At 51.6% G+C, this 25,561-nt stretch overlaps 1 protein-coding gene and 1 pseudogene across 1 annotated transcript in view; one reads left to right on the forward strand and one right to left on the reverse strand.

Moving 5' to 3' along the window:
• The window catches only part of LOC140904638 (uncharacterized), an 819,798-nt gene that overhangs the window by 105,048 nt on the left and 689,189 nt on the right, over positions 1-25,561 (forward strand).
• On the reverse strand, positions 2,388-25,119 carry LOC144929354 (butyrophilin subfamily 3 member A1-like; annotated as a pseudogene).

The following is a 25,561-nucleotide window of genomic DNA, read 5'->3' on the forward strand; positions in this document are numbered from 1 at the left end:
ATCTTTGTGTCACGCTTTGCAGGGCTGTGACTGCAGTGTCTGGAAGCAGCTTATGGAGAACCTGGTTACGCTTGACTCCCATAGTGGGATCTTGGATAATAGCAGACTGGTCAGACTGGCATAGCCAAAGACCAGAAACTTCACCACCTACGAGGCCTGCCGAGGGAAATCAGAGGGTTGCATCCTTCTGATATAGCTGGTGGACCAAGAAAGCACACGGGCCTCCCGCCTTGTCTTAGGGGTCTAGGAGGTGACTCTCACTTACTCCACCTTATGGCACCACCTTCAGGACCAATCAAGTCCATATACCCCCTGCATGCAGTCACCATGGTCCAGTCCTCATCGAGGTGGGCACCTGAGGTCACTATGCTCAGGGGTGACCGTTCCCTGGAAAATCTGCCTTTGCAACCACATGCCATGTTGTCTCAAAAGATAAAAATAGGAGAAGACAGGGACTTCTGGTCTCCCATTTGCATCAGCATCCATTATAGGCCTAAGTAGTTTCTTAAAAACAGCTAGCGGCCTACCCAGCAGCTCTGCTTTCACCCATACACATATCGTCTGAACACTCTGGCAATTATCCCGTGATAGGCTGTCACATCCTTGCCTCAAGCAAGAAAATTAGGGAGGCACCCAATGTGTTAAAGCTCATGTTTTGTCTTCGTTTCTTTTCACCTAGGAACACAGGACTGGAAGGGACCTTCTGGGTGATGGAGTCCGGTCCATGCTATCGCATTTGCGGGCAACCCCATATGTTATCTTGTTCACGAATTTTTCACAATTCATCCTCAAATAGGTTGTTTGCCCCCATGATTCCTGTTGGGAGGCTGATCCAGAACCTCACTCTGCTGATGGTTAGTGTAGCCAATGATTTTAGTTTATTTTTCATTTATTGTGTGATGTTATCATTAATCAATGTGTTATATTACATATATTCATTGTATATTAATTATAGTTAATTTGTAGGATTATAAAAGTATAAGATTGATTAGTATTTAAAAGAATTATGTATTAGACATAAGTAAGACAAGCTGAAATGCAAGAACCTGTAGGCTGAGGCCTGCAAGATTTCAGCTTAGCTATTTTGGGCCTTGAAGACAAGAAATGATGACATAAGCCAATGACCGAGAAATAACCCAATGCCCTAAGGTTATGGGAAAAGAGGTACCAAGTGGTAATATTGCGAAAAATTACCCAGAAGATTAATATTAGATCATAACAATACTGTAAAGGCGCATCTGTCTCTGATGTGTCTTAACCACAGGATACAGGTTGTGTGTCAATGCTAATGAGAACAAAGGGAACTTACACAGCCTATAGAAAATAGGGGTCCCTTAAATTTCAAGGGGACAGCAGACCAATAAGAGAAAAGAGGCTTGACACTTTTATGGACATGCGCAGAGTGAGATATAGTCAGAATCAAATTATAGAGCAGGTGCCTAGATTAGAAAAATGGAGTTCCCTATGGTAAACCCCAGCAGGAACCATCCCTCTACTAATGATCAAGTCATGAGAGACAACAGACCCTAACACTATCTAGGAGGATGTGAGTATAACTGTATTTGTAACTTGTGCATGGGTCTGTATAGAATTTCTGTATGCTTGGGTAATCATAACTTTAATAAAACTTGTAAAACAGACGAGACCTTGTCCTTGTGAATGTCTGTGTGGTCACTGCCCTTGATTTTTATGTGTTCCTAAAGACTCTAACTCTAAAGCAAGTAGCAGAGATGACTTTCACACCGTTAAGCTTGAAACTGTAGCCGCCAGAGCCAAACCCATGGTGCTGTACAAAATTCATGTTAAATAGAATAAAAGGCTACATTAGAAAGCTCCTTCTAATTTCCAGCCTCAGTGTATTCATCACCAGTTTATACCCTATACACCTAGAAGGAGAGAGCTGCACTGACATCTATATTAATTCCCTCTAACACAAAACAATTAACACATACGCTAAACCAGAATTCTCATTTCTCTCACAGTACAGGGAAGAATTGGACCACCTCAGACACAGGGTGTATTTCTTTTCAATTGGAGGTAAAGGTAGAGCAGGATAGGAAAGATGAGGAAGAGTCAGATTCACAGCAGATCACTTGTCTAGCCCTGATCACGAGGCTGGAACTCTGGAGGCATCATGGCAGAGGTGACAGTTAAGGAGGGACCTGGGGGAGGAGAAGGTAGCAGCTGCTTGGGTTTTATTAGGGAGCATTTCCCATGCACAAGGGGCAGCGTGGCAGGCAGTGCAGAGGTATTTAAGGGAGATGCTGCCTCATGGGCTAAAATCCAGACGCATCACGGTGTTCATGCTTCAATCTCTGGGTGAGACAAAATGTGGTCCAATGTCCATTGATGTCCTTAGAAATGGCAGCAGCCTCTAGACTGTGCCCTCAGTTATTGGAGGGTTGTGGGGGACACAGTCTAAGGGAGGTCCCTACAGTTCAGACCCAGAAGAATGGGTAGATTTTCCCTGTAAAGAGGGCAGTGAAGGCATGGAGGGGGGCCATGGTGTCAGCATCATAGAAGCACACAACCCCTCCTTCATAGTCCAGATACACTCTGATCTTGCCAGGGCTCTGCGGCAGGTCCAGCAGGCTCCATTCTGCAGTGACTTCCCGGTACTGGCCCTGGAGAGCTGGATGGCCCACGTGCCTTGCTTGGGGCTGAAATTGAACCATCCCTTCCTGCTGACAGACTCTCTGGTGACACCCAGAGCCCAGCCCCCTGTGCCGGCCACCTCCACGTCCCCGTAATGCGTCCCCAACTCATAGCCATCGGAGCCCAGCAGGCACAAGTAAATGTCGAATCTCCCTGGGTTGTTGGCCAGAGCCAGTTTTGTCTTTGTGGCTGTCACGCTTCTCCGGTCCTTGGAAAGGGCCAGACTGGGATGAGCTGTATCTGCATCCAGAGTGACATCCTCTGTGGAGAGAGACAACCCAGCAGGCGAGAGCCTGAGCTTATAGCTAGGAGCAGAAAATGCTATTGTAGTTGCTCAGGCAAGAGCTCCTCCGTTCTGCTTTCTCAAGCTATGGGAAATACTAAAGGGCAGAGGGCCCTGGCAGAGATTCTCAATCAAAAATTTAAAATGTACAGTCAGAGACTTGGGAAAGGACTGGTATCCCCAGATCTCAGAGTGTGAGAGGTAGGCGGGGGCAGCTACAGTGTATAAAGGGAACAGGGCAGCAGAGGGTGGGGCTTGGGAAGGGGCAGCTAAACTGCATAATGGGCACTAGGGGCAGCAGAGGGGGAGAGGTGGGGAAGGGGCAGCTATACTGTATAATGGGCACTGGGGGCAGCAGAGGGGGAGGGGAGGGGAGACTATACTGTATAATGGGCACTAGCGGAAGCAGAGGGTGGGGTGGGGAAGGAGTGGATATACTGCGTAATGGGCACCAGGGGCAGCAGAGGGGGAGGGGTGGGGAAGGGGCTGCTATACTGTATAATAGGCACTGGGTGCAGCAGAAGGTGGGGATGTGGAAGGGGCGGCTATACTGTATATATATACTGTGTAATGGGCACTGGGGGCAGCAGAGGGTGAGGGGTGGGGAAGGGGCAGCTATACTGTATAATGGGCACTGGGGGTAGCAGTGGGTGAGGGATGGGAAAGGGCGTCTATACTGCGTAATGGGCACTGGGGGCAGCAGTGGGTGACGGATGGGAAAGGGCGTCTATACTGCATAATGGGCACCAGGGCAGCAGAGGGTGAGGGGCGGGGAAGGGGCAGCTACACTGTATAATGGGCACTGGGCGCAGCAGAAGGTGGGGGTGTGGAAGGGGCGGCTATACTGTATATATATACTGTATAATGGGCACTGGGGGCAGCAGTGGGTGAGGGATGGGAAAGGGCATCTAGACTGTGTGTAAGCAGTGTCAGGATGAGCTCCACCCTGACATCTGGTGGTGAGGTGTGGCAAGTTGTGGAAAAGAACTTCAGTGGCTGATCTCATTTGCATAGGCACATCCACCCCGCCTAGAATGAGGCCATAGCTGCCCAAATGGTCACTTTGGCTGCTGTGGGATCCCCAGTGTCTCTGTTAATGGGGCAGGAAGAATAAATTGTTATTACCCTGATTATGGGAACTGTGCTTGGAACTGTATGTGGCCTTTTGTTATGATGGAGGGATTCACCATCAACTAAGTAGCACTCGCTAGGCAAGGGTCATGGGTTCCAAAACTGTGTGAATAGAGAGAGGCTGGGGACAAGTATTAATACTTGGTGGCATGGGTCCCTTGGTGAGGGCCTTACATGCTAATTGCACTTCTTGCTCTCTCCACTGTGGAATATCAGAGCTAATTTTGATTTCATTAGAAGTCTAGTTATAGGCTGCTGAGCTCATTTTGGGCTGACAGTGCACCAGCACTGGGGCTCCCCCTACTACAAGCTGAATTTACCTAAGAGCTGAAATTACTGAGTGTTGTGTTAAGTAGTGGGGGAGCCTGAAGCTATATTGTAGAGCGGTTGGTGGGCCGGCTGGTGGAGCAGTTTGTGGATGGCAGGAGCTACTTGTGGGCCGTGGAGCTGAGTGAAGGAGTTCGTGGGGTGGCTGGCGGAGCGGAGCACAGCTGAGCGAAGGAGTTCGTGGGGCGGCTGGCGGAGCGGAGCGCTGCTATGGAGCTATGGGGCGGTCAGCTTCAGATCATGTAAGGTGCCTCTTACCCCCGTCCCATTTCCACCCAGGTTGGGAGGTAAAGCTCCGCAGATAAACTTTCGAACTCTGGGGCTGCCCTGACCAGGGACAGAGACTTTTGGGGCATTGGACTTTTGGGACTTTGGGTGATTTGGGGTTGCTGGACTCAAGAACCAAAGGGAAAAGGGCATGCCCCAATTTGCTTGGGGTGGGTTTTTTTTTGCTCATGGGTTGTGTTATGAATCCTGTTGGTGGTGTTTCCCCAACATAATGCCACATTGTTTCTCTCTGTTATTAAAAGGCTTTTGCTACACTCAGACTATGTGCTTGCGAGAGGGGAAGTATTGCCTCTTGGAGGCGTCCAGCGGGGGTGGTATATATTTGTCCCAGGTCACTGGGTGGGGGCTCGAGCCGGTTTGCATTGTGTTATTGGAATGGATCCCCTAGATATTGAACCCGGCCCTTGTTGCTGCCAACTCTGACGGGCAGAAGGGTTACATTTTTGGGCACCAGGGCAGCAGAGGGTGAGGGGTGGGGAAGGGGCAGCTATACTGTATAATGGGCACTAAAGGATAGCAAAGGCCAGTGGGAACCTTCCATTTCCCAGGCGTGGATGGGAGGATGGGGTACCTCAAAGTGTGGCTAACTGGTGTGTAGCGTCCCATGAAGGTAAGCTGGCACCCACAGGGGTCTGGTTCTTTGATGCCCTGGGAACCACGCAGGAGCAGTTACCTTTTTCTCTGTAGACCTTCATCTTGGGATAACCCAGCAAGGAGTCGGAGCCCATGAGGATGGCAAGGATGTGAGCAGCCAAAGGAGAATATGGGATCTGCCATGATCAACCAGGGGGAAAGCTGTTGTCCAGAGTGGATCCTTCTAGGACGGGCTGGGCAAACTACAGCCCGCAGGCCGGATCCAGCCCATCAGGGCTTTGGATGCGGCCCGTGGGATTGCCACCCCTGTGGTGCTGCGGGCCCCACGCCTGCGGCTCCTGGAGGAGCAGGGGCAGAGGGGTCTGTGCACTGCCCTCACCTGCAGGCACTGTCCCCCGCAGCTCCCATTGGCCAGGAACGGGAACCACAGCCAATGGGAGCTTTGGGGGAGGTACCCGCAGGCAAGGACAGTGCGCAGAGCCCTGTGCCCCTACTCCCTCAGGGGCCATAGGGATGTGGTGCTGGCAGCTTCTGGGAGCAGCATGGCATGGGGACAGGGCAGACAGGGAGTCTGTCTTAGCCCTGCTGCGTGCCACTGCCACCCCGGAGCTGCTCCAGGTAAGCGGTGCTGGGCCGGAGCCCGCACCCCAAACCCCTCCTGTACCCTGCACCCCAACCCCCTGCCACACCCCTCCTGCACCCCAACCACCTGCCCTGAGCCCCCTCCCACACTCTGCACCCCTCCTATGCCCCAACCCTTTGCTCTGAGCCCCTTTCTGCACACCGCACCCCCTCCCATACCCTGCACTCCCTCCTGCACTCCAACCCCCTGCCCAGCCCTACATTCATGGCCCCGCATACAATTTCCCCACCCAGATGCCCTCCGGCCAAAAAGTTTGCCCACCCTTGTTCTAGGAGAATCTCTGCTCTGGAAAAAGAGTCTGCCAGAGATAACTTCCAATCTCTGTCCCTCCACTGCAAATGGGATTGTCCTTTCTACTGTACTTATAGGCATGTCTCTGAGCCACTCCACCCCCATTGCTGGACTATCTGAGCCCCCTTAGCCAACTTTAAATAATTCCCACAACCCTCCTACAAGAAGAGGGACCACTAACCCCATTTTATGGAGGAGAAACTGAGGCATAGACAGACTAGCTATGATAACACAGGAGACCTGATTCCCAGCCCCTCTGTTCTAACCTGCTGGCCCCACTCCCTTTCCCAAACCAGGGATGAACTCAGGCGTCCTGGTTCCCAGCTCCCCTGCTCTAACCACTTGGCCACACTCCCCTCCCCAAACTAGGGATGGACTCCAGGAGTCCTGCTTCCCAGTCTAGTACCCTATCCACTGACCCACAAGGTTCCCCCCTACAAATCGCTGATAACCCCGATTGATATTGGCTGGCATTGTGCCTGCTTGTTACATCTGAAAGGCCCCAGCACTTGCCTCCTTCCTTCCTACCTGTTCAGGCCCAGCTGCCATCTGCCTCTCCTGGCCCATACTGATTCTCTGAGGGCTGTTTATCAAATCCCCATCATGTTCCCAGCCCTTGAAGCGTCTGCCAAGATGAGGCTGGATGCCTGGCCGAGCCCTCAGCAGTGCTGGGCAGTTGGAATATGGTTTGGGGCTGCGGACCAGGCAATTTCCCACCTTGCTAGGTTCAGTTCTCTTCCCCCCAAGGGGACTCCTGGTTGCCTGGAAAATAACTCAAAGGGCAACAGAACAAGGAGGGTGGACTTTCTTCCCAGTCACAGGTCACCTCTAATCGGCTCGCTCGGGACATGGCAACCCTGCCAGGAGAGAGCTAATCCACTGTGTTGAGATAACGAGCCAGGTGAGCAGAATGCAGCCCCAGAAAGGCACGCAAGCTGGGGCTTGTGCCTCTGCATGTAGAGGCACCAGACTAGGAGCCAGGACTCCTGGGTTCTATCCCTGGCTGAGCTCTGGGAGGGGAGTAGGGGTCTAGTGGGTTAGAGCGTGCGGGGCTGGGAGCCAGGACTCCTGGGTTCTACCCCTGGCTCTAGGAGGGAGTGGGATCTAGTTGGTTAGAGCAGGGGGTGGGGCAGGGGCTGGGAATCAGGGCTCCTGGGTTTTGGTCACAGATGGATGGGTTTTGGTCACAGTGCTTCTCTGGTTCCCATTACTGTGGTATCTGAACATCTCACATGCATTGGTGAGTTCACCCTCACCACCCCCTCTGAGGCAGGGAGCGATAGTTACCCCCAAGGTACAGAGGGCACAGAGACTTCAGGGACTTTGCTTCAGGTGACATGGGCAGTTTTGGACAGAGAGTCACTATGCTGGAAAATAGTTACGTGGGGCCAGCGGAAGCTACGCTGTATAAACGGAAGGGAACCAGCCCCAGTGACTCCAATGGGGTTACTCCTGATTTACACAGGGGTGAACAAGCTAAGAATCAGGTCGGTATGTTTATTACTGTATTACCTTGAACCATTCAGTTACTTTGTCCTTGGCAACAAATAATACATTTTTACAGAGCAGAAATTACTGGGCCAGATCATCAATTGATGTAAACTGGCATTAATTCCAGTGGAGCAACACTGATTTACACCTGCTGAGGATCTGGCCTAATCGACAGAAACGGAGCTCTGGTAAACTTACATCAGCTTGGGAGTCTGGCACCATGACTCCAGCCCATTGACTCCAACTCGGGATCTGGCCCATTGACTCCAATAGACACCAGCTGGGGAAATAGACACTGACTCCATGGGCACCCACAGAAAAAAATTAGTGGGTGCTGAGCACTCACTGGCAGCCAGCTCCCACCTCGCCCCCAGCACCCCCCACCCACCAGCAGCCCTGCTGATCAACTCCTCCCCTTCCCTCCCAGCACCTCCAGCCCACTGCGATCAGCTGTTTCATGGCATGCAGGAGGCTCTGGGAGGAAGTGGGAGGAGTGGGGATGGGGTGCACTCGGGGGGGGTGGAACTGGGTGAGTAGAGGCGGGAAAGAGGCAGGGTGGGAAGAGGCAGGACGAGGGTAGGGGTTTGGGGGAAGGGGAAGGGTGGGGGCGGGACCCGGGGCGAAGCGGGGGGTTGAGCAACCCCCATGCCTGGAGAAAGCCAGCATCTATGGCTAGGGATCTGGCCCCATTGACTCCAATGGAGCTACATCCCATTGACACCAGCAGGGGATCTGGCCCCATTGATGCCAGCTGGGGATCTTGCCCAATGTCCGTAATCGCTAGCCCTGCCTGGAGGAGCTAGGCGGGAAATGTCAAATTGGGCCTATTGGAAAAGACTCCGTAAACAGAGACGCAAAGAACGTGAGCAGCAGAGGGCTCTGGGGCAGTGACGCCCGTCACCACTACTGTCAGGGTCTAACAGAGCCCCAGTGCCAGACTGAGGGGCCAGCTGGAGTGAGGAGATCACTGGCCTGGTGGAAAGGGCACTTGGCTGGGACCCTGGAGATGTGGGTCCGTTCCTGGCTCTGCCAGAGACATCTGGGTGACACACTGTATCACTCTTACCTCCTCCACCCTTGTAAGAACATAAGAACAGCCACACTGGGTCAGACCAAAGGTCCATCTAGCCCCAGTATCCTGTTTTCCAACCGTGGCCAATGCCAGGTGCCCCAGAGGGAATGAACACAACAGGTAATCCGCAAGTGATCCATCTCCTGTCGCTCATTCCCAGCTTCTGGCAAAGAGAGGCTATGGACACCAGCCCTGCCCATCCATGAATTTATCTAGTTCTTTTCTGAACCCTGTTATAGTCTTGGCCTTCACAACATCCTCTGGCAAAGAGTTCCACAGGTTAACTGTGTGTTGTGTGAAGAAATACTTCCTTGTGTTTGTTTTAAACCAACTGCCAATTGACCTGTGAAGTGGGGTAACTACTTTTTCTTTCCACCCTCATTCAATGTGATCTATGATGCTGCTGGCCTGAGCTGAGTGAGGTCCCGCAGATAGGATAGGCGGAAAGGGGGGTAGGAATAAACAGGCTGTTTGATGCAGGTCTGTGTGTAACTCAGCCCTAGATGTTCTGCCCATGAGTTACACCAGCAGGGCCTGACAGTTGCTGGGTTTACTGTGGGAGGGTAATGCAGGCATGGGGCTAGCCCAAGGGCTGGTTTCTAGCTGCGGACTCATGCCTATAAGATCAGGGAAATCCCTCCCACCGTGAACATACCCGCACATGTTCATGTCTGTGAGCTATTAGTGTGGAACCACATCAGGGCTTCCGTCACTACACAAAGCTCTTCTCTCTGCTAGTTGCTCAGGCCTGTGTGGCCTCACCCCGTGGCTGGGCTCTCAGCTGCTGACACAATGCAGATAATAGAAAACAGCACCACAAGTCTTGCTGCTGGGAATTGTCCAACCAAACCCTTTTCCCACCAGAAAACGGGAGTTCATCCAAACCATCATTTGGGGAGGCAGGGAAGTGTTTTTTTCAGCTAGGTTCCTCAGTGGGGAATTTCAATCCAATGCATTTTTCATTTTGTCTTGAACTGAAATTTTCATTTAGGTTTCTGGACTATTTGGAAATTTCAGAGTTTGGTTTTTTTTCTTCCCTATTGTTCCCTCTCTTGCCACTAAATGCAAGGAACAAATGGCATCCATGGAGCTTTCTTTGTTTCTATTTAGATTGTTAGCTCTGTGGGACAGGAACTGTCTTTTTGTTCTGTGTTTGGCCAGCACCTTGTACAGTGGAGTCCTAGCCCATGGTTGGGGTTCCCAGGCACTACCCCAAAGACATAAATAATAACATAATATCTAGAAAATTGGTTTTTTTTCATTTTTCCATTCTGTAACTTTTCAAAACTTCTCCAGCTTTGGAAAAATGACAGGGAAAAAAAAAGAGAAAGAAAAACTGGTAGTCTGACCAGTCTCTGGGGATCTCACCCCCTGGGAACCAGGCATCTGTACCTCACATAGCTTGGTGTCTGACCCTTGCTGATGATCTGGATTGGGGGGGATGGTACAGCAGCACTCAATAGAACTTGTTTCCAAAGTTCTATTTCATTAAAAGCAGGTTTATTTCCATTCCTGCAGTATGAAAACAGCCTTCCCGTGAGGTTTCGTAGTAAGTAAACACAGCCATCTGCCCATTTATGGCATGACATGCATTGAAACAGGGCTGTCCTGCAATCCGGATAGTTGCGTCTGATCCTATGATGCATCAGCAGGTTTGCATGTGCAGAGATCTGGCTGGGAGAGGCTCAGGGACACAGCCTAAGGGAGGTCCCTACAGACCAGACCCAGAGGAACTGACAGCTCTTCCCTGTAAGGGAGGCAGTGAATGCATGAATGGGAACCATGAGGTTCAGTGTCATAGAAGCACATGGTCCCCACTTCATAGTCCAGTTACACTCTGATCTTGCCAGGTCTCTGGGGCGTGTCTAGCTGGCTCCACTACACGTTGATTGCCCTCTACTGGCCCATGGAGAACTGGATGGCCCAAGTGCCTTGCCTGGAACTGAAACTGGACCAGCCCTTCCTGCTGGCAGACTCCCTGGTAACTTCCAGAGCCAGCCCCTTGCACCTGCCACCTCCACCTCACACTAACGTCTCCCTGACAGGTAGCTGTCCAAGCCCAGTACGCAGGAGTAAATGTCCAATCTCCCCGAGCGGTTGGGCTGGGGTGAGCTGTGTCTGGCTCCAGGGTCACGTCCTCTAGAGACAGCTGGACAGAGGGACAAATGAAAGGAGATCACAGGCCTGAGGGAGGCAGTTTGTTAATTTCAAAGGCAAAAATTGTTCTGTCTGGAGAATTACCCAGTGAATCTCCCTTGATTTAAAGGGTGGGGGAATGTGAATGCCAATAACAGGTCCTGAAGCACCTGATGTGTTTGACAGATGCCTCTTAGCGCATGCAGAGGAGGCTGATTATCAGACTGGGTTACAGAAGTTTGAGGTGGGTGGCACTCCCCAAAAAAATGAACCAGAGGAGAGAGAATCTTTTAATCTAAGCATTCAAAAAGAAGGTGAAACTATAGAAGAGCTTGTGGCTGATCTGAGGCTGACCAGGCAATCTTGTAATTTTGAGGGGGGCTACATGAGCAGCGCGTGAACCGGAGTGCTGGGTGGGTGGGCCCAACCTTGGAGCACTGGACTGCCCCAGTGCTGGGGGTCCAGAGCACCAGAGCCAGCCGCCCTGAGTCCCAGGCTGCTGGCCAGGCTGTCCTAGCCCCATCCCCAGCCCCAGCCTCTGCCTCTCCCCACTTTGGGGAAGAGGCGCTTGGGAAGAGAGGGAAGCAGGAGGGGGCTTCGGGGTGGAGCGTGGGTGGGGCCATGCCTGGTCATTTGGGGAGGCTCAGCCTCCCCTGACCTGCAATACCCACTGCCCATGGGGGGCTAACAGAGTTCCTGATCAGAGAACCAGATCATGACTGGGATCTAAGACAAAAAACTCAGAGCGACAGTACGGGAACACCCAGCATAAATCCGTCTCAAGGCCATTACGATTTGTCAAACAACAGAAAGGAGGCAGAGCAGAATGAAGCTTATGGAGGGTGGAGTGTGCTCTGACACTGTGGATGCGACAGAGAATCCAAAACACTACAGGAAAAGAGACCATAAGCAGAGAGAGACATGTGGAGCTCAAAGTCAGAGTCCAGAAGACCAGCACGTGGAGCTGCACGTGCTGTGACAACCAGAACAAGCCAAGACACTGCCCAGCCTATGGGAAATGAGGCAAGAACGGCAATAGATTACATCGGTTTACAAAACGTTGCAAGCAGCAGTAGCATGTGCACAGCGTGGCTAGAGAGGACGGCCGCGGTACCACTAGTGCAGAGGAATTCTTCAGAGGAGCAGTGAACCGCGTTGCAGCAGAAGATGACGGGACTGTCACCCTGAAAACAAATGGGACATTTGTTCATTGTAAGTTCAGTGCAGGTGCACGAGCCACTATGGTCCCAGGAACAGTGATATGCACTGACAGAAAAGGCCCCGGGCAGTAGAAGAAAAACGAGAACAACTCAGGGTTTACCGAGCTGAGCTTACCCCCACTAAGAGAGCATGCAAACTGGATGTATGCATAAGTGCCGACTCCGTGGGTGCTCTGGGGATGGAGCACCTACAGGAAAAAAATAGTGAGTGCGCAGCACCCACCAGCCACAGCTGATTGGAGATGTTGCCAAACAGCTGTTTGGCAGCTCGGGGAAAGACTTGTGGAAGGACGGAAAGCAATGAGTGGCAGGCAGGCAGGGGCCTCATAGGAGGGGGCGGAGCGGGGCTGGGAAGAGGCAGGGTGAGGGTGGGGCCTCGGGGCAGGGGGTGGAATGGGGGCGGGGACTTGGGGGAAGAATGGAATGGGGGCAGGGCCTCAGGGCAGAGCAGGCACGGAGCACCCCTGGGAAAAAGTAAAACTCAGCTCCTATGGCTGTATGGGTAAAAAACAAACTGTAAAGGATCCAATTAGTAACAGTGCTGGGGAAAAGAGTGTGCGCTCTTAAGTTAGAACAGTGATTCTCACCCTATTTACCATTGTGGGCCGCATCCAGTACTACTCGTATGGCCCTGAGGATATTACATGGGCCGTAGCTCTGTGATGATTGGGCCGCAAGTGGCCCGTGGGCTGGCATTGAGAACCATTGGGTTAGGAGCATGGCAAGCCCTGAGGGTTCTCACTGGAGGGGCAGGGGACTAAAACAACTGAGGAAGAGTTTGAGGACATCTTCCAGGGGATATGGTACACAATAAAGCTGAAAGAGCCCAACCACCCTCCAAGTCACATTCCTGGAAAAATTCCCGTCACCCTAAGGCAAAGGCTAAGCTTGTTGCTCTGGGAAACATAGATCAAATAGAAGAACCAGGAGTGTGTACACATAGAATCATAGACTCATAGGATTGGAAGGAACCTCGAGAGGTCATCTAGTCCAGTTCCTGGCACTCATGGCAGGACTAATCACATACTGGTGACTGTAGGCAAGACAGAACCCTTGGCTTATGCAGGATTAAATCAATTAAATCAATACTAAAAAGGGAACTTTTCCTACTATCTACAAAGCGGAGACGTCTTTGTGGAGGTGAATGATGCCAGATATTTTTATACACCAGATGTGACAGCAGGGTTCTGCCAGGTGGAAAACAGACCTGATGTCTGTGCACATCCGGCACTCTTTCTGGGAGACAGACTGCACAGATTGGGCTGTGCTCAGCACCCACAACGTTTCACTGGAAAATGCAACACATTTTGGATGGTGTAGAGGGTACCAAGGTTTACATAGATGACATTTTGAGCCGTAGAAGAACATGACCAGAAGTTCCAAACCAATGGTGGATTAATGGGGCCCATGCCCAGGGGCCCTGGCCAATTTGAGGGCCTCCACAGGAATGCTGGAACCTGGGTAGAAGTAGGGGGCAGCCACGCTGGAACTGTAGCCTTGCTCCTTGTTCCTCCTCTTTCCCTCGGCCAGAGAAGGAGGCTTTGCTTGTAGCCTGTAGGTGTAAAAAGTTCCAGGTCCTTATTTATTGGAGGCCTGTGATATCTGAAAGTGACCACAACCCACTTACTGCCTGTGATGGCACAGAGAGAAGCCCCACACCAGCAAAGAAGGGGTTAAAGGGAGTCTCTGAGCCCAGCTAGCCCCTTCCCGCTGCACCGGTAGCCAATGCCAAGCCTGGAGGGAGAATAAAAGGTGAGAATGTGGCTCAGTTCAGGGCTGAGCTTTGCTAAATCTATAGAGATGGATCCAAAGATGACATCACGGGTCGAGTGGGAACAGCCGTCTGCGTACTTAGCCTTGGAATCCAGAAATCTAAACCGAATCCTGTGACCGTTCCAACGGCTGATCTAATCAGGATATTGTTGGCACTAAGCTGGGTAAGAGATGTGCAACTAGCCGGCATGGGTGACTGGTGAAGCTTCCCCTGGGGGAGGCTAGCTCTCTGTCCCACCTCTTCTGCTCGCAGCCAAGTTCACATCCACCTCCACCCTGTTCCTGCTCCACCCCAGGCCCTGCCCCTCCTCGGCCCTCTCCCCACTCAGCCCCTCTCCGCCGCCGCTCACCGCGTTCCTCCTCTCCTCCCCCCTCCCCCGCGAGGCCCCCCCCACCTGCTGGGACAAACGAGCAGCGGGTGGGGGCGTGTCTCGCGGGTGCAGGGGGCTGGAGGACAGGAGGGACTTGGCCAGCGGTGGGAGATGGGGGCCTTGGCGAAGGGGCGGAGTGGGGAGGGGAAGAGGCAGAACGCAGGTGGGGCCACCATGGCCCAGGTCTCCAGCGGCAGGTCTGCAGCAGCTGTGCCAGGGAAGGCTTAGCATCCTCTGGACTATTATACCTGCTGCCTATGCTGACCAGTGCTGTAATTTTATCTGATTCCTTGTCAGGCAAAATGACAATTGGAACAGGGACTTCGGAAAGCAGAAATAACATCATAAATGAAATAACCTTCCTCACTCCGGAAACAATGCAGGCAGCTGTCTGTATAACAAACAACATGGATTCCGCCATGTATTGGAATACCCAGAAATGAGATGACTGACAAAGCGATAAAACATGCTCTAAAAATGAGGAGGTGGAGATTAAAATACCCTTAAATAGGCTGGAATTTGAAAGTCATGAAGGAGCTTGCGAAGGAGTGACAAGAACTACGGACTAAGGAACCAAAAGGACGAAGGTTCTATGACGTATGCTCCAAAATCCAAGATAATACTACACTCTGCAGTCAGGAAAGGAAAAGTGAAGTACTCATTTTAAGCGTTAACAGGTCATTGTACCTTAAATGATAAGTTACAGTTATTAAAAAAGATATAAAGGCGGGCTGGGTAAAGTGTGCAAAACCAAAGACATTATTGATCATGGTCTGTGGCAGAGTGGGCAATATTCTATGGAAATAAAGTTTCTTTATGAAAAATGGAGTCTGCTTTGGATCAGAGATTTGTCCCCAAAGGGTCTGGTGAGAATCAGGTTAACATACATGCGGGTTTTCCTGTACAAAGCCTCTTTTTTGAGCCTCCTTCCTCTGTCCAGGTGGATTTTTCAAATAACAGGCAACCTCCAGGGGTTTTGCAGAACAGACAAGCCAGCTGCTCAGAAATTGGTCTGCTTCCTGATTGGTCCCTCCCCTACATCTGCAGCTGATTGGTCCATTCCCCTGCAAGCAACAGCTGCCAGATCCCACCCACCTAGGCTTAGGTTCCCAGCCCTGGGGAGGGAGTCTCTCTGGGAGGTGCTGATTGACGACTGGCATTTCATCCTGAGCTTGCACCAGCTGCCCTGCCACTGTGACAGGGAGTGACACTGCCCCCACCTCCAGTGAGTACCCCTGCCACAGATACCCCCTCCAGCTCACACACAGACACACACACCCCAGCAGTGTCCTCTTTTTTGGGAACCTGAACTATGGTAACCCTATGTGAGAATGCCAAGGAAATGGAATTGTGCAAAGAAAGCCTGGCTGAGTTTTCTTAAGGCTACTAGACTGTGCAAAAGGAGATAGATTAAAAAGCACATCTAGCAGACAATGAAGGAAGTAGCGGCCATAGACAAAAGGTGACATAGTTCAGGGCTGGCTGGCAAGGAAGGGAGACAGAGCTCTGCCTCTCTGCAGGAAGCATGGAGAAACAGGCCTGATGTAGTAGGGCAGCCGCTGGGGGAGAAGCCCTCAGCCCTCAGGAGACGGCGTTGCTCCTCTAAGAAACTGTTAGGAAACTGGGGACAACCCAGTAGTCAGTTAACTTTAGTTTTTTGCTTGGGAACAGTTAGGCGCTAAGCCCCTTCAGTGCCCTAAAAGGAATGGATGCAGGGGTGTCATAAATATAAAGGGAAGGGTAAACCCCTTTGAAATCCCTCCTGGCCAGGGGAAAGCTCCTCTCACCTGTAAAGGGTTAAGAAGCTAAAGGTAACCTCACTGGCACCTGACCAAAATGACCAATGAGGAGACAAGATACTTTCAAAAGCTGGGAGGAGGGAGAGAAACAAAGGGTCTGTGTCTGTCTGTAGTCGTCTTGGCCGGGGATAGACCAGGAATGGAGTCTTAGAACTTTTAGTAAGTAATCTAGCTAGGTATGTGTTAGATTATGATTTCTTTAAATGGCTGAGAAAAGAATTGTGCTGAATAGAATAACTACTTCTGTCTGTGTATCTTTTTTGTAACTTAAGGTTTTGCCTAGAGGGGTTCTCTATGTTTTTGAATCTAATTACCCTGTAAGATATCTACCATCCTGATTTTACAGGGGGGATTTCTTTATTTCTATTTACTTCTATTTTTTATTAAAAGTCTTCTTGTAAAACACTGAATGCTTTTTCATTGTTCTCAGATCCAAGGGTTTGGGTCTGTGGTCACCTATGCAAATTGGTGAGGCTTTTTATCCAACATTTCCCAGGAAAGGGGGGGTGCAAGTGTTGGGAGGATTGTTCATTATTCTTAAGATCCAAGGGTCTGGGTCTGTAGTCACCTAGGCAAATTGGTGAGGCTTTTTACCAAACCTTGTCCAGGAAGTGGGGTGCAAGGTTTTGGGAAGTATTTTGGGGGGAAGGACGCGTCCAAACAGCTCTTCCCCAGTAACCAGTATTAGTTTGGTGGTGGTAGCGGCCAGTCCAAGGTGTAATATTTTGTACCTTGGGGAAGTTTTGACCTAAGCTGGTAAAGATAAGCTTAGGAGGTTTTTCATGCAGGTCCCCACATCTGTACCCTAGAGTTCAGAGTGGGGGAGGAACCGTGACAAGGGGACAGAGGCTTCCTCCTCCCCACACCCCATGGAGATACAGTAGAATCTCAGAGTTATGAACCCCAGAGTTACGAACTGACTGGTCAACCACACACACCTCAATTGCAACCAGAGCCACACAATCAGGCAGCAGCAGAAACCAAAACATAAAAAAGCAAATACAGAACAGTACTGTGTTAAATGTAAACTACTACAAAAATAAAGGGAAAGCAGCATTTTTCTTCTGTGGAAAGTTTCAAAGCTGTATTAAGCCAATGTTCAGTTGTAAACTTTTGAAAGAACCATAACGTTTTGTTCAGAGTTATGAACAACCTCCATTTCCAAGGTGTTCCAAATTCCGAGGTTCTACTGTAACCGCAGCAGGGTCAGGATGCTGGGAAAGTCCATAAGGGGGCACTATGCCATGACCCTGCGCTTGCCAAAGGGGCCTATATCTGAGGGCAGGTCTACACTACGGCAGGGATTGACGCTCGAGATCGATCCATCGGCGGTCGATTTAATGGGTCTAGTAAAGACTCTCCAGTCGAACCCTATATTCTACCCCCAACAATAAGTCGAGGGGAGAAACTCTCCTGTTGACCCCCCATGGTGTAGACTCCGTGGTAACTTGACTTAAGGTACATCGACTCCAGGATTGTTATTCACATAGTTGGAGTTGCGTAGCGTAGGTCGACTTACTGCGGTAGTGTAGACATAGCTTCAGTTCCCACATGTCTGTGCTAATTTCGATGGAAGAAATGGGGCCAGAGAGTCCAAGGTGTTAGCGTGACCCTGTCACTGTCCAACACGAAACAGTTCAACACGGGCTGGGACTCCGAGGGCAGAGACCTCGGCCTGCTTAGTCCCATGGCAACAACCACTCTTAAAAATCAGTGCAACCTTTTGTTAAAGAGACAGAAAAAGAAGGGGAAATGGTCCAGCCTTTGAAATGTAAACTATTAAGGGAGATTTTTGTTGTAACAACATCCCTTTCCCTTTCGCTGAAGAGAGTTCTGGCCGTTTGACAATCCTTCAGCTGGTATTACAGAGGGTATTAAATTGTCCATTTGCAGGAATAGACAAAAGCTGAGCTGAGATGGGCTGAGATGGGCTGAAGCTGTTGTTGCTAGAATCTGCTCCTGCTTTCTTTAAGACAAAACAAGACAAACACATTCAAGACATGAAAGGAAAGAACAGCCAAGAGAGAAAATGCAGCTTCTGTCTCAAGCGTTAACTCGCACTCACAAACTCACTGTTGGAGAAACACAGGCCCAGCACATGATGCCATCAGCCACTCCGAGACCTTGTAACAGCATTGGGCTGGTTTAGGGCATTGCTTTTAGATGCTTTTCTGGTCATGGGCTCACAGCAGTATTGCAAAATATTCAGTCTTGGGCAGCTAAGCCAGACTCTCATTAAACAGAAGGCAAAAGAAGAGGAAGAGGACAGAGAAATAATAAGGGGGGAAGGAAAAGGACACACGGTGGGCTAGGGGACAGCAAAGACCCAAGTCTCATGTCCCAGCTGCTCTTCAGGATTTAGTCAAAGCCAGTGGAGGTGGTAGTGTTGTCTGAGTCAGTCTGGCTGGGACCACACTCAGGATCAGGACGGTGCAGGCCCCACGGTGTAATGGTAGATCCCGGGCTCCCAGGAGACAGTGGGGGTGGCAGACATGTTGGTAGGCCTGACTCTTTCCAGTCAACTCAGCTTCTGCCATTGTGAATCCCCACCAAAGACTCTTTTTCAGGAGTCCAAAAGAGAATGATGGGGGAACAGCCCCTCCCCTCATTATTTTGTCCACCAATTAAGCCAAATTTCCAACAAGCCAGTTTTGCTCCATTCCTTTCTGATTCCATTCTCCTCTTGTTTACCAGTCATGCTCTCAGCACACTCCTTGGGTGGTACTGGTTGGCCAGTGTGTTTGGACTAATTCAGTCTGCCTTTAATTTTCCCTGCCTTTCATAAATAATTGTATGTAGTTGGCTGCGTTGGACATACAGGACCATTGGACTGCCCAGGACCGTTGGACACCCAAGGGTCGGTCCTGGGGCCGGTTTTGTTCAATATCTTCATAAATGATCTGGAGGATGGTGTGGATTGCACTCTCAGCAAATTTGCGGATGATACTAAACTGGGAGGAGTGGTAGATACACTGGAGGGGAGGGATAGGATACAGAAGGACCTAGACAAATTGGAGGATTGGGCCAAAAGAAATCTGATGAGGTTCAATAAGGATAAGTGCAGGGTCCTGCACTTAGGACGGAAGAAGCCAATGCACAGCTACAGACTAGGGACCGAATGGCTAGGCAGCAGTTCTGCAGAAAAGGACCTAGGGGTGACAGTGGACGAGAAGCTGGATATGAGTCAGCAGTGTGCCCTTGTTGCCAAGAAGGCCAATGGCATTTTGGGATGTATAAGTAGGGGCATAGCGAGCAGATCGAGGGACGTGATCGTTCCCCTCTATTCGACATTGGTGAGGCCTCATCTGGAGTACTGTGTCCAGATTTGGGCCCCACACTACAAGAAGGATGTGGATAAATTGGAGAGAGTCCAGTGAAGGGCAACAAAAATGATTAGGGGTCTGGAACACATGACTTATGAGGAGAGGCTGAGGGAGCTGGGATTGTTTAGTCTGCAGAAGAGAAGAATGAGGGGGGGATTTGATAGCTGCTTTCAACTACCTGAAAGGGGGTTCCAAAGAGGATGGCTCTAGACTGTTCTCAATGGTAGCAGATGACAGAACGAGGAGTAATGGTCTCAAGTTGCAGTGGGGGAGGTTTAGGTTGGATATTAGGAAAAACTTTTTCACTAGGAGGGTGGTGAAACACTGGAATGCGTTACCTAGGGAGGTGGTAGAATCTCCTTCCTTAGAGGTTTTTAAGGTCAGGCTTGACAAAGCCCTGGCTGGGATGATTTAACTGGGAATTGGTCCTGCTTCGAGCAGGGGGTTGGACTAGATGACCTTCTGGGGTCCCTTCCAACCCTGATATTCTATGATTCTATGACATCTGTTACCTTGGACAACTTAACACCGTGTGTGCAGTGCCCAGCCTGACGGGGCTCTGATCTCAGTTACTGTGTATGTGCAGTGCCTGGCACAATGGGACCCTGATCTCCGTCACTGTGTGTCTGTGCAGCGCCCAGGGGGACGGGGCTCTGATCTCCGTCACTGTGTGTCTGTGCAGTGCCTGGTGTGACGGGACTCTGATCTCCGTCACTGTGTGTCTGTGCAGCGCCCAGGGTGATGAGACTCTGATCTCCGTCATTGTGTGTCTGTGGAGCGCTTGGTGCAACGGGACTCTGATCTCAGTGTAAGCAGTGTCAGGATGAGCTCCACCCTGACATCTGGTGGTGAGGTGTAGCAAGTTGTGGGGAAGAACTTCAGGGGCCGATCTCATTTGCATAGGCACACCCACCCCGCCTAGAATGAGGCCATAGCTGCCCAAATGGTCACTTTGGCTGCTGTGGGATCCCCAGTGTCTCTGTTAAAATGGGGCAGGAAGAATAAATTGTTATTACCCTGATTATGGGAACTGTGCTTGGAACTGTACTTGGCCTTTTGTTATGATGGAGGGATTCACCATCAACTAAGTAGCACTCGCTAGGCAAGTGTTATGGGTTCCAAAACTGTGTGACTTGAGAGAGGTTGGGGACAAGTATTAATACTTGGTGGCATGGGTCCCTTGGTAAGGGCCTTACATGCTAATTGCACTTCTTCCTCTCTCCACTGTGGAATATCAGAGCTAATTTTGATTTCATTAGAAGTCTAGTTACAGGCTGCTGAGCTCACTTTGGGCTAATAGTGCACCAGCACTGAGGCTCCCCATATTACAAGCTGAATTCACCAAAGAGCTGAAATCACTGAGTGTTGTGTTAAGTCGTGGGGGAGCCTAAAGATATATTGTGGAGCAGTTTGCGGGATGGCTGGAGTGGCTTGTGGACAGGCTGGTGGAGCAGTTCATAGGACGGTGGGAGCTGCTGGTGGGATGTGGAGCAGTTCGTGGGACGGCGGGAGCTGTATGTGGGCCGCAGAGCGGAGCTGAGCGAAGCAGTTTGTGGGGTGCATGGCGGAGCGGAGCGATGGGAGCTGTGGGGCAGCCAGCTTCAGATCACGTAAGGTGCCTCTTACCTCCGCCATCTCCACCCAGGTTGGGAGGTAAAGCTCTGTAGATAAACTTCTGAACTCTGGCTGCCCTGACCAGGGACAGAGACTTTTGGGTCATTGGACTTTTGGGACTTTGGGTGATTTGGGGTTGCTGGACTCAAGAACCAAAGGGAAAGGGGCATGCCCCAATTTGCCTGGGGTGGGTTTTTTTTGCTCATGGGTTGTGTTATGAATCCTGTTGGTGGTGTTTCCCCAACATAATGCCACATTATTTCTCTCTGTTATTAAAAGGCTTTTGCTACACTCAGACTATGTGCTTGCGAGAGGGGAAGTATTGCCTCCTGGAGGTGCCCGGTGGGGGTGGTATATATTTGTCCCAGGTCACTGGGTGGGGGCTCGAGACGGTTTGCATTGTGTTATTGGAATGGATTCCCTAGATATTGAACCCGGCCCTTGTTGCTGCCAACTCTGACGGGCAGAAGGGTTACATCAGTCTCTGTGTGTCTGTGCAGTATCTGACATTACAGGGCCCTGATGTTGGTTGGGCCATGTAAGGGTATCTGTAATACACATAATGAAAATAATGCTAGCTGGGGGAGCAGAGCAGGTGTTTTGCTTTATAACAATTAATACCCACGTAGGGCTGTAATTTCCTTCCCCTGTATTGAAGGATCCATCACTTCTTTGTGGTTAAACTGGAGGATTTCCTTTTTGCTCTTTGAACCCTCCATAAGTAGCAGGCAGGCAAGAAGAGGAGGCAAACACAAACTGACAGGAACAAGAAGAGGCCAACCTTCCAAGAGGAGACTGGGGGGAAAATTCATCTGCAAAAGGAAGAAAGAAGAGATGTCATCTTAGGCTTCTGCAACATGTAAAGGCAAATGAACAAACAAAATAATTGGACATGGGCCCTGTTTTGGCTCCTTCATGATGCATGAAAAGGCCCTCAGTGGGCTATTTTCTTAATGTTGTTTATTTTCTCCCATTTTGTTTTTAAACCCTAGAAATATTGAATTCTGGTTTTCCCCACTGGAGCTCTCTTTGGAGAACCCAGGGATGTGGGTTGAGAGTTTTGGCAATTCTTGAAGAATAGGGTGCTTACCAAAAAAGGGGTTTTGCTTGGGCATTTGAGTCCTAGAACTAAATAATGATGACATTTTCAATATGGTCTAGTGAATATAATTGTATTTCATTTTTTCATTTCAGTGGCGCCTAAAGGCCCCAAGTGAGATCGGGGCCCCGTCATGCCGGGTGCTGCACAGACACACGCAGTGACCAAGACCAGAGCCCCATAGCTCTGGGCGCTGCACAGACACACACAGTGACTGAGATCGGGGCCCCATAGCTCTGGGCAATGCACAGACACACACGGTGACTGAGATCGGGGCCCCGTAGCTCTGGGCAATGCACAGACACACACGGTGACTGAGATCGGGGCCCCGTAGCTCTGGGCAATGCACAGACACACGGTGACTGAGATCGGGGCCCCATAGCTCTGGGCAATGCACAGACACACACGGTGACTGAGATCGGGGCCCCATAGCTCTGGGCAATGCACAGACACACACGGTGACTGAGATCGGGGCCCCATAGCTCTGGGCAATGCACAGACACACGCGGTGACTGAGATCGGGGCCCCATAGCTCTGGGCAATGCACAGACACACACGGTGACTGAGATCGGGGCCCCATAGCTCTGGGCGCTGCACAGACACACACGGTGACTGAGATCGGGGCCCCATAGCTCTGGGCGCTGCACAGACACACACGGTGACTGAGATCGGGGCCCCATAGCTCTGGGCGCTGCACAGACACACACGGTGACTGAGATCGGGGCCCCATAGCTCTGGGCGCTGCACAGACACACGGTGACTGAGATCGGGGCCCCATAGCTCTGGGCAATGCACAGACACACGCGGTGACTGAGATTGGGGCCCCATAGTTCTGGGCAATGCACAGACACATGGTGACTGAGATCGGGGCCCCATAGCTCTGGGCAATGCACAGACACACACGGTGACTGAGATCGGGGCCCCATAGCTCTGGGCGCTGCACAGACACACGCGGTGACTGAGATCGGGGCCCCATAGCTCTGGGCGCTGCACAGACACACGGTGACTGAGATCAGGACCCCCTCGGACTGCACAGACACACGGTGACCGAGATCAGGGCCCCGTCATGCCGGGTACTGCACAAACATGCAATACGAGACAATCACTGCCCCAACAGTCTATCAGTGCCAATCTGGACCCACGTCTGTGTCCTGGTTCCATTAGCAGGTCACTGGAGATAAGAATGGCTGAGACTTTCTCTGGGCCGGGTGAGCCGGGTCTGATGGCGCAGATCAGTGTTGGGTCTGAGTGCTCAGTCACTACCACGTAGCTGGAGACATCAAAGAGGCCCCGGTTTCTCGAGATTTTTTCCTCATTAGATGGGGTCAGTCTCTCCCTGTGGCCATTTCTCCAGAGCACCTTCGGCTTTGGGTACCACCCCACAGAGAGACACATCACGTTCATCTGCTTGCCGTCATATCCACCCACGTGGAGGAGGGGATCCAAGCCGGCACCTGGGGGAATGAAATTGATGTGAATTCTCCCTTGATTTTATGCTATCCTCATTCCCAATCCCCTTATGAACTGCGCCGTGGAGTGGGGTTCTGAGAGCTGGGGCTCTTTACTCCAGCAGACACAGGGAGAAGGCGAGCCGATGGCTGGGCACTGGAGCTGAGACATCCACACTGGAAATAGGGGGCACATATCTGCCATTGCAGGGCGTCCTCTATGGAAGGAGGCTCTGTCGGGCTGCTGTGGAGCCCACATCCCTCGGGGTCCTTATATGCAGCCTGGACATCTTTGTCCCACAGGCTCTGGTCTAGCTCAGCCAGGAGAGCTGGGCTGGACGGAGGAGTCATTGGGGGAGGTTTTCTGGCCTGTGACTGCAGCAGGCTGCATGGGATGGTGTCCCCTGGGCCATCCCCCCCTCCCCAGAGCCGCGTAGGCTGAATCTGGTCTCTCCCCACCCCGGGATCACTCACTCGTCACACGGAGCTCCAGTGTGGCATTGCCAACGGTGCTGTTGGACTGGAAGTCACAGAGGTAGCGCCCTTTGTCCCGCAGGGCGAGGTTCCGGATCCGAAGGACCAGGCTGCCACTCTGGATCCCGTCCTGCAGGAACTCCGTCCTGCCCCGGTACCTCTCACCCTGCACCTCACTCCCGTCCGGCAGGTACACGTGGACATCCTGGCCTAGCTGGGGCTGGCTCCATTCCACCTGCATGGCCTGGGCGCTGAGCGCTGGGGAGAGGTGGCAGGTAAGCAGCACCATGCCCCCCAGTGGGGCGGAGAGGGGGCTGGTAGGAACAAGCACCTGGAACCTCACTGGGGAAAGGGCCAGAGAGACAACTTACAAGCCTGGGGTCAGAGGGGAGCAGCGGGGAAGTGGCTTCACCTCTCACACAGCCCAGTCCCCAGCCCCACCACCCAGCTCGGAGACCCCAGCAGATCCCAGAGATAGGGGCTCCGGGAGAGCTGTGAGCGAGGGAGGTGGAGGGAAGGGTGGAGGGAGGGAAAGGTGTGTATGGGGATGGATGGATGAATGGGGGAGATGGATGGAAGAGGTGTACATTGATGGATTGGGGAAAGGACAGATGTATGGAGGAGGAGTGTATATGGAGAAGGATGGAGGGGTGTGGGGATAGATGATGGATGCATGGAGGGGAGTATGTATGGGGATGCCTGGATGTAATGAATGGATGGAGGGGTGTGTATTGGGATGGAAGAAAGGATGTGGGGGGCTGGATGGAAGAAAGGATGGGACGGATGGAGGGGTGTATATGGGAATGGACAGATGGATGTGGGGGATGGATGGATAAAGGAGTGTGTCACGCGTTACTGTGCGTATGAGTGAGCGCTAGATCCTGCGCTCTGACCCCCGAGCCTGGTGCATTACCAGGGCAGTCACCCCAGACTGTCCCCGCCATACGTGAGAGCCAGCTGGGGCCCTGTGACCACCCAGCACTGTTAAGGACAGAGCCTCCTTACTGATCGCTGCAGCCTGAATGTACAGGAGCAGGACAGCTGAGAGCAGGGCAGCACTGCAGTGTGGGCGACAGGCTCCCAGCATCTGGCAGGGTGGCTCTCCCTGGCCTCAGGGCTGGACAGGAGCTGATGAACTATGGAGAAGCCAAGGAGACAAGGGATAAGAAGGGAAATAGCTGCTCGTCCAATGACTCCCTCCCTTCAACCATGGGTGGAGTAGGGGCACCTGTGGACTGAGCCCTTGTGGAGAAAGACCCAGGAGGTGCAGATGCTGGGTTTGTAAGTCTTCTGGTGGGGCCCATGGGTGAGGGGCAGAGCCCCCAGTGGGGTGGACGGGGCAGAGCCCCTATACTTGGATGTTTGGGTGGGTGAAGCCCCCCAGATTTCATAAAAAATTGAAAATAATCTCATTGAAAGCATTATTTTTAACCACCAACATGTAATATTGTCAGTAAACCCACTATCCAAAGTGGACAGCTCATGCCAAGGTGGGCAGCTGTTTATAATTTTCTACCAACAGGGAAATT

Source organism: Lepidochelys kempii, chromosome 14 (genome assembly GCF_965140285.1).
Source record: "Lepidochelys kempii isolate rLepKem1 chromosome 14, rLepKem1.hap1, whole genome shotgun sequence".
Lineage (NCBI taxonomy): Eukaryota > Metazoa > Chordata > Testudines > Cheloniidae > Lepidochelys > Lepidochelys kempii.